Genomic DNA, 8,628 nt, shown 5'->3' with positions numbered 1-8,628 from the left:
TGGTAGAACGTGTCTCTAGATGTGCCACTGTGTACTGGTAGGATTTTCTTTAAACACTGCCAGATGGTTCTGGGAGTATCACGATCACCTTTTCTTTCTGATGTGCTGAAAGCATTCTGGTGACCTCCAGTTGTGTTGGGGGCATCCCTTGGAAGCTGCCTCCAGTTGTGGTGGAGATACCCCAAGAGAGTTTTCTTCCAGCTGTGCTGGGAACATACCTGGGAAGTTTTCTTCCAGATGATATGGAGATAGGTCAGGAGACTATTCCTCAGGATCTACAGATTGTAGACTGGATCTACAATCCAGTCAAGCCACTGCAGTGCTCAAGTTGCCAGATATTTCCCTTCTCTTGTCCTCAGCCAGTCACCGCCTTTTTAAAACAGCATTTACTTGAGCAGAGATGCACTGGCACTTACACAGTCTGCTTATAGAGGGTATCAGCACAACTCCCTCCCGCTCTCTAGCTTCTGACCAGGAATGATGGATACCTAATTTTTGCTTTTAAGTTGCACTGGGTTCCTTTATGGAAAAAGGCTGAGGATGTGTTCAAGAACTGTGTTAAGCCCACGAGGAGTGAGTTTACCAAAGGTTGTTGGATGGGATAGATAAGGTGGGAAACCCATCTGTTTTAAGAACAAAATAAGATACTCCAGAAGTAAAAAGGTCATTTATTAACAGCAGTCCCCACAGACCTGCTCCCTCTGGACATCAGGAGAGCACACTGACACCAAAGTTGGAGTTTCCATTCCTGAAGAATCCAGGCATGATCCCATTACTTTTCAAACTACAGGCCCTTAGCAGATACGCAGGACCTCTGCAGCCTATGTATTTGAGAAGCTGATCTCTCTTATTCTGCATGAACAGTAAGATAGGCAGTGTAGGCCTCCACCATTATCTGTCCATCACCTAGCACCATGGGACTTGGGTTCTTTCAGGGTGTCACTGAGAAAGGACTGCAGGAGGAATTACCCCTGTGTGCAGGCACTGTAGCCCAGGACCAAGGCAAAACACAAATTCTTTGGGATTGGGTTTCCTGATTTTTACAGGGGAGCCAAACTTTATACAAAATCCAAAAGCTGGAAAGTCATGTGGACCTAAAATCCCCGAAGTCAGAAGCTTTCTGAATCATTTTGCTGGCAGCTAAACTCTGCCTCAAATAAGACACGGTTCCTAAGTCCTTTTGTGCATCTGGACCTTTCTGCCATGCCCAGGCTCAGGCAGGGAGTCTGCAGTAGAGCAGGAAAGGAAACCAGGTCTGTCAAACTCCAGGATGGGTCTGTGATCACTGGACATCTCGCCTCTGGCTGTGCTGCCTGTGAGTGGCATGAAATGAATCTTCAAAGGGCTGTGCGGATCCCCTGCCCTCTCTCATCCCTGTGGTGGCCAGCCCTTCAGTCTTTGCTTGCAGACAATGAAACTGCAGGGTGGTTGGCACACACAGATATGCTGTGCCACGCTTGGCTTTTCTGATTTTTTTCTTTCCCTTCTTATTTTTTCCCCACTCCTTTCCTTCTAATTTAGAGCTCTAGATTAAATTCAACTTAATTAGAAGGATTATACATCTTATAAATTTAATATTTAATATGCAAGCATAGGCTTTTATTAAAGGTGTCCTAGGAGGAATGGTAATGAGTTATTGCACAATAAATAGTTGGATGGAAATGAGTGTGATAAAGGACTGGAACTTCTGGAGCAAGGGAGGGGGGAAAGGGGATGTGGGTGTTTGGGAACATCTCTGGTGGCTGCTCAGAGTGCTGCTGTCATCTCTCTGTTGCTCACGCAGCGACCGATCCAAAAACAAGAGGAATTTTCCTTCAGCATAGGCTGGAAAAGAGATTTGACAAGTTGTGGAGGGAAGTGGGGAGGGAAGGACATGAGGAAGGTCAGGAACTAAAGATACTTGCAAAGAGAAGAAACTCTGATGTAGGGTCCTCTCTGAGAGCCTCGAATAGGAGTTGTGAACAGATCACTCACTGCCTCCATAACTGTTGGAGGGGACAACTTGGATGTGGTCAGGGGTCTTGATTGCAATGCCCATCCATGCCTCCTTCTGCCCTCAGGAGCAAGAGCCAGGTCCCATGTGGAACCAACAGAAGACCCCGCTTTTGTGCTGCCTCTTTGAATTGAGAGGGAAGGTGGAATTCATCTCTTCATGTGTCTACAACAAGCTGGCATCTATGTTCCCACCATAAACAATGGAGATATAATTAATACTATCAGCAGGATTTAGGGTATGAGTCATTGGGCCACGTGTAGGTGTTTGTTTTAGGATGAGACAACTTGCACTGTAAATTCTGCACGCTGTACAGGCAAGGTCTCCAGTGACTGTAAGGGAATCAAAGGTTATGTTTGTGCTGGTAATAAAATGGGCCAGAGATTGCTCTTCAGCCTTGAGGGCAAATGGACCAGTCTGGCTCATGCTTGGTATTTTTTGCGAGAGTGTTAGCAGGTCCCTTCGTCTGTGTCAGGATGCCTAACAAAGAAATAGTGTGGACACTGTGGTCCAGTGCTTGCTCTCATATCCAGTCCCATTTTCGTTCCTTGGACAGACAAACCACTTCCCAAACACTGGTGTCTACACTGAAGGCACTCAGATGAATCTTTCCCCTCCTGTCGAATGATCTGTTGCAGAAGGGGATCATTTTGCCATCCTGGCAGCAGCCCAGCCTGGTAAAGCTGTGTGGCTTAGATGTCCAGCGTCCCCGCAGCAACTTCTGGCAGCCAGTGGTTGTTGCCAATCAGCTGATGGATGATAACTATCTCTTCTGGTAGTAAAACCATAGTATTGCTAGTAGTTGTGCATCTTGTCTGGCTGTCAAAGCGGAGGAAAGTCAAGCACTTCTGGAAAAAAAGGGTGGGGAAGATGCTGTGGTCCACCAGTGAATAACCTTAGGGAGTGTCTGGTACCAGGGTGGGGAAAGGAGATACCAGCATGTAATTGGGGCCCCAGTGTGAGGGTGTGGAGAACACTGGGAAAAGACTGGAAGTGTGCAGTGGAAGGATGGGAGTACAGCAACCTGGTAGAGAACTGGGCCCATCATCGTCTGTGGGGTATCCGAGATGGGGAACCATCTCACTGGTGGTTTTGTAACTGACCCTCTGGGGCCAGCACTCTGCTGTGGTCTTAAATGGCAAGTGGGAGGAGAAAGTGTCTCCTTCTACAACTGAATTCAACCCAAGGCTTTGGGGAGTCGGAACATCCCATTAGGGTGGTCCTGTCGCACTTCACATCTATGTTTTCAAGGGCCACCCTCTTACCTTTCCAAGTCCTTTCTCTCCCATTCAGCCAAGATTTTCTCAGCTGATTTCACCCTGCCAGACTAAATCATCTCCAGCACTACCTATGTGTATTTCTGTATGGGAAACTGCTCTGTGGAGGGTGTTTGTACCCGAATTCAGGTCTCCTTGCCCACCCTCAGGATTCATCTCAACTCCCAATCAGTGCATGTGGTTTTCTTTAACTGGCTCCAAGGGATGCACAGGATGTAGACAAAGCTGCCACCCATGGGACTGGCAAACCAGGCTTCAGGGCTTGTGCAAAGAAACATCTTTTTGTTTCAAGCCAGGTCAGGGGGACTGCCCTTGACAAGAAGGGAATTAAGGCGCCATATAAATACACAATTTTAGACCCTTTGGATTTATGCAATGGAGCTGGCAAATAGCTGGAGCCATTTCTGGTTGCTCTGGTCAGCAAACAGGGCAGCTGTTATCTCTGCAGACGGCCCCTGTGGCCCCCCACGCCTGATATTTGTAATTACAAGCAGGGATTATGCAGAAAGGAGATGGAATCAACTATGATAACCCTGCAGACAGCAGGGGAGCTTAGGCACCGGCTGGTTCCTCTCAGATGGAGGCAGAGATAGTACCAAGATATGTGAGCAGGCTTGGGGTGCATATGTCAAATCTATGGGGATCCTGATAGAGGGATTAAAACTGAGGGGAGGGGAAAGGGCAAAACATCTGATTAACATTTTTGATGCATGCCTAGGGCTAACATGGTTTGCTAATGAATACTGGTGTAGTAGCAGAGCTTTCTTAGTGCCCTCTGCCCTGGGCAGTCTCCCAGTAAAGCTACACATGGACAGGCTTTAACTCCTACCTCTTAAGTACAGCTAGGGTGGACCCTTTGGAGCACAAGTTGTAAGTGCTTTTGCTGGGGCAGGGGTGTTGCAGGAGGATGGAGGAAGGAAAGCTTCCATTTTCATGACTTTTCTCCCACGCATTGAGATGATAAGATAAGGAGAGTGCCTGGCGCTCTGAGTTGGTTATATGGTGACGAGGCATGCCTAGGCAGCTGGTCTGTTGTCCAGCAATTCCAGGAGTCCTGCCATTTCCTTGTAAAAGAACCCATGCTGCAGTGCCTGGGAATGCTGCGCACTGAGCACAAGAAGCTGCTGGGGAGGCAGGACGAGGGAGGCATCAGGGCTGGGAGCTCTGCAGGGACATTGGGGTGGAAAAGGTGCAGGTACCTGGTGAAGACACAGCCTACAACCTCTCCATGTCCTTGGGAAAGTGGGATGGTGGAGTCAGCAGAGAATCCTTCCAGAGACCAATGCCAGCCGCCTGCTTCCAGCTTTAGGACAAACTTGGTCTCCTTCATGCCCTCGAGGAGTGCAGTGGGGTTGTCTGTCCTTACTCATACCCTGAGGGTAAAGCAAGGACAAATCCCTACGGTGGCTGTAAGCTGTTCCTGCAAATAACCAGGAGTCCTTGAACTACCTCAGGGTTAGCAAGGCTGGTAGGAAAAGGGACATACAAACCTTTCCACAGGATTATCTGCCATGGTTGATGAAGTTATTCTGGTCACCTAAAAGAATAGGGACCATCTGGGACCAGGCACTGCACAAATACAGAGCAGGGAGATGCTCCCATGTCTTCAGGCAAGAAGACATTTCCTTAGGATGAAGACACCTGGGGAGGTGCAGTCTTGGCAGGGGATGAATTCAGCAACTTATCTGAGATCAGTCCATTGCGGAGAGCTACAGCAGGTGATGCCCCTTGTTGGGCTCCAACACACCTCACAGGGCCGTCTTGCCTTAGAGACAGCAGCGAATTCTCTTTTTCCTTCCTTCTCTCTGTTCCCTGTGCAGAGGATTGGAAATTCCTGCCTGACTGGGAATCAAAACAGACATAAAACATGGGTGATGACTCTCTGCTACCTCTTTTTATCAGAAGGAGAGGGAAAATGTTTGGATCCAAACTGTGTTTGTAGTTTTCTGCATCGTCTCTTTTTATGAAAGTATCCAAACAAGACAACAGGAATTGATGATTCAATAACGCGCAGGGCTGGGAGACAATAGGGGGAAGAAAAACAACAAAGCGAAGAGGGTTTTAATAACCATTCATTGAGGCTGTAATTAAATCTTGGTTTGTGTTTGGAAAACAAGAATCTCATTTTGTGCGTGCACCCCATCTCCCCACCACATCTGCACCCATGTTTTCTTGTGGGCAATTACCGAGCGTGCTGTGAGCTGATTAGCAAATACAGGTGTGGCAGGCGCTTTCTCCTGCAAGGGAAGAAGGAGAAGAGAGGATGAGGAGCTTATTGCCAAGTCTGGCACCGTCCCTGAGCAGGTGGGAAGCAGGAATCTTCAAACAAGCTGTGGAGCCAGCCTGGTGCTTCTTCGGTGCTTGATAGAGATGAGGAAAAGGTGTAGAGAGGGCAGGAGCGTGGGGCTGCCCACCCGGTCTCAGCAGTTGCCAGACAGCATGATTTGGCTTGGAGGAGGGACTCAGTCCCTGTGGAAAGGCAAAAGGTTGCTGAGCATTGGCATGGGAGTTGTGGCACCAAGTGTGTTGCAATCCATGTACTTTCCATGTGGGCTAAAGAAACTTTTCATAGGCATGGTTATGTGCATAATGAAACATGAAAGGGCGAGTGGTACATTTATTTGTGTCCATATATCTCCCTTTCCTCTCCTCCATCACATGGCCTAATGGGCTCAGGCAGTGTACATGTTTGCTCCTCAACCCTGCCAGGGCATTGCCTCTGAGGGTGCTGGTGGCATTGGCCAAAGCTCTGCCATGGACTGTGCTAGCAACTGTGTCCCTGGCCCTGGTTCATGTGCTTTTACAGGCTTAACCTCAGAGGTGGATGCTTTTCTAGGGGGATGAAGAGCACACCAGAAGCACAGCCTCCTGCACGCGTGGAGAACCGTGTCAATAGTGGGATAACACATAACTGTGGCTAGACAATGGGAAACAGAAACATGCATGTGCCCTCCAGCTCACTGTCCATCTTAGAGAAGAGAATGCAGTATTTCACTTGGCGCTGCTGTTTTCCTCCCCCTGCTCTCCCAGCCTGATGGAATTCAAGGATTGACAGAGGCAAACCCTTCCCCAGCTGAGACAGCTTTCTAGGGAACCAAACCAGCATTTCTCCTTTTCATGATCTGCCTGCAAGGCTCATTGCCTAATTTCTGCCTGCTCATTAGAAATCATGGCAGTAACGCTGCTGTGGTCATTGCCTCAGAGCCCACCACCTCCTTGCGTTAGTTCTCCCTGCTAATTGCCGGGAGCTGAGTGGAGGCACTTGCTCCTGGTCTCTGCCAGAGTTTGCCCAGGCAGACGGGCTGCATTCGACCTTCATTTATATTCCAGAAGCACCACTCACTTAGCAGTATCTCCTGCCATCAATAAACCAATGCAAACAGAGATAAGCCAGATAAAGCGAAAGTAGGTCACTTCTGCAGCACAATGACATCCAGCTCGGTTATTCCTTACGCAGCCCTAAAAGTTAACTCTCTCTCCCATCACGGCGTTTCTTTGCTCTTCCTCCTTTTTATTTAAAGTTGCTAGGGATCAGGGGCAAGGGGATTAAGCAGATATGAAAGTCTCCTTACAGCTCTACCATGTCCCAGCCTGAGGGCATCTGGAGATTGTTCTGCAGCTGCACAGTGGAGGGGTAAATGGAGGGTTTGGTGTCATTCACAGATTTTCTAAACTCTGTGTTGTTTTTCTAACAATTAAAACCTTGGAAAGGTGCTTCATACTGATGGCTGGGGGAAGCTGGCTTTGGTCCTCTGAAGGACCCATATTATTTACTTGGAAGTCCCATATGCCATGCTGTGTCTCTGGGAAAAAAAACATCACCACTGCAAATCCATCCCTTAGTGTTGGCTTATCTTCAAGCCTTGATGTTGACTTAAAGCCACAAACTTCCTCCGGTAGTAAGGTAAGATTTCTTTTCCAGTTGCTTATTATAGCATTAATTTATTCATCAAGAACCCTAAGAGGTGGTTAGCGTCCTGTAAAATGTCACTCTTGTATCAGGGAGGTGGCAATGGCTTCCTGTTAATGTCACCTGAGACCACCTTTGGGCTGGTAGCACATAGGTGAAAAGCTTAGTGACTTAGTCACAGTCACCTGAGCCGTCCAGGCACCTAGGTTATGTGTGATTTTATTATAAGAAGAATATCAGTGCTCTTTATTGGTTGATACATAGATTTCAAGTGCTATTATGAAAGCATAAGATCCTCTGGAGATGCTTCTAAAGCCTTCTAGCACTGCAAAGAAACATAAGCATTAGCTCAGTCTTGGATAATCTCCAGAAAACAAGACAAGTAGGGATGATCCAGTGCTCTTTTTTCAGAGATTTCTGTAAATGCTGTCTTCATTAGCATAAACGCTTGTGGGAAATACATTTTAAAACTTCTTATTTAAGTGTTCATTCTTACAAAACGAGGTCCTAAAAGTGACCCTCATCCATCCAAGAAAACAGAAATGACACCGTAGAAGTTATGGGTTTGGTATATCACCAGCTCGAACAGAAAATAATCTTTTCTTTGTGCTAACTCCACATCAGGAAAGAAATTCATTGCAAAGTAAAGTGGTAAAATAAATAAATTTCAGAAAACAACAGCCTCCTGATAATTATTCCACAAGAGGAAAATATGGCAGCATCCAATAAATAAGTTGTTCTGGAGTGAACAATCCACTGAGCCCCAAATGCTCGTGTAAGCAAGACACAATCCACTGGACTAAGCACCCCGATCCCAGACACCTCCAAGCATGTGGCTGTCAGGGATCATCATTAGTATGGGTACCAAATATACTTGTATTAACCAGAACGTTCCTCTTGTCCTATGAGCTTATCTGAAGAGGCTAAGTGCTCCTAAAAGCCTTTCTCCTAACTCTTCCAAGCAGTTGCTCCTTTGGTACCTGAAGAAGGAGGAGCGGAGGTGGACAGTGTACCCACCTGATGAGATAGCTGGAAGTGCGTATCAAGGCTTGGAAACACCTGAGGAGGTCCTGAGATGCTCCTTCATCTTGGATAATCGTGGTTTATGGTCCTCTGAAGTACCATCACACTTTGTGCCCCTTCCTCTGAGATACCACCCCATGCTGCTTAAGCAGAAATCTCTCTTCCTAGAGCTGCTGCCTCCAGCTTCTTCCCCTCTAAATCTCTGTATAGCTCCTTCAAGGAGGCTCAAAGTATTCACTGTGGCTGGCATTACCTCTACCAAGACATATTACTGATCAGCTAGATGGGGAGGTGATGAACATTTGCAGCCTGTCCGCACTGTGGATTAGACCGAGGAACCAGCTTGTTTTCTCAGCACTTACTCAAAGGCCAGAGATGTTGTCTGTAATGCTCTGCAAGTTAGTGCCCTATATTCTATCATATTC

The sequence above is a fragment of the Larus michahellis genome, chromosome 1, assembly GCF_964199755.1.
Source record: "Larus michahellis chromosome 1, bLarMic1.1, whole genome shotgun sequence".
Lineage (NCBI taxonomy): Eukaryota > Metazoa > Chordata > Aves > Charadriiformes > Laridae > Larus > Larus michahellis.
This window is presented reverse-complemented; position numbering follows the sequence as displayed.